Raw genomic sequence first — 1,063 nt, 5'->3', positions numbered from 1 at the left:
TCAGTGACCGTTGTTAACGGTCACTAAGCAAACTGTTGTAAGATGAGGACTACCTGTATGCCTCCCTGACATACCCTTTTCGCCCCCACCCCTTCCAGGTAAAGCAGGGGGTTGGACTAGATGACCTCCAAGGTCCCTTCCAACTTTATTATTATTATTATTATTATTATTATTATTATTATTATTATTATTATTATTATTATTATTATTATTACTACTACTACTACTACTACTACTACTACTATTAAAGATGCACCAAACTTGGACCTCCTTGAGCCCTAAGAGTTATTCCAGCGTGATCTGGCTGGGTATCCATTCAATTCAATGGGAGAAGGAGAGAAATTTATTTATCTGGTATGTAACATAGCTAATTTCAGTACAAAAGTCAAACATCATTACTCTTCTCCACAGGTCATAACGCTGGACAACGGTCAAAAAATTAAATATTGGGGGGGGAGAAATCTTGACCTGTCCCCCAATGCATAAGGAGACAAAAAATATATTAAGTTTGGAGAAACTCTTTTACGACAATGCGCCAATCAGCCCAAATTGTGAAAACAAAGACCCGGGTTAGAAAAAAAATGTGCACAAACTGGACATCAGGGTTGGTGCATTTTAATTTTCTCCATCAGGAATAGAACACTGATGGAAGAGAATCTTTCTAGGTCCGGGCTGAACTTCGGGGTCCCTGGTGCTCTCTGAGCCTGGGTTGTTTTCTTGCAGACGTTTCATGACCCAACTAGGGAACATCATCAGTGCAAGAAGGGAGGGGGGCTTGTGGAGAGGAGGAGGAGGAGGAGGAGGAGGAGTGGAAGAGGAGGGGACAGGAGGAGAAGAGAAGGAGGAGGAGAACCACAGGATCTTTGGTGCTCTCTGAGCCTGGGTTGTTTTCTTGCAGACGTTTCATGACCCAACTAGGGAACATCATCAATGCTAGAAGGGAGGGGGGCTTGTGGAGAGGAGGAGGAGGAGGAGGAGGAGGAGGAGGAGGAGGACTGTGGGGTCCTTGGTGTTCTCTGAGCTTGTTTTCTTGCAGATGTTTCATTACCCAACTAGGTAACAA

At 43.9% G+C, this 1,063-nt stretch overlaps 1 protein-coding gene across 1 annotated transcript in view; it reads right to left on the bottom strand.

Annotated features, from left to right (window-relative positions):
• LOC107300163 (myosin light chain kinase 2, skeletal/cardiac muscle-like) overlaps window positions 1–1,063 on the bottom strand; it is a gene marked incomplete at both ends in the record, with an annotated part of 10,173 nt that overhangs the window by 4,558 nt on the left and 4,552 nt on the right. The gene's annotated exons all lie outside the window — the stretch shown is intronic.

The sequence above is a fragment of the Protobothrops mucrosquamatus genome, unplaced genomic scaffold, assembly GCF_001527695.2.
Source record: "Protobothrops mucrosquamatus isolate PMUCROS unplaced genomic scaffold, P.Mucros_1.0 scaffold6289, whole genome shotgun sequence".
Taxonomy (NCBI): Eukaryota; Metazoa; Chordata; class Lepidosauria; order Squamata; family Viperidae; genus Protobothrops; species Protobothrops mucrosquamatus.
Note: the sequence above shows the minus strand (reverse complement) of the source record. Positions and strands in the feature narration are given on the sequence as shown.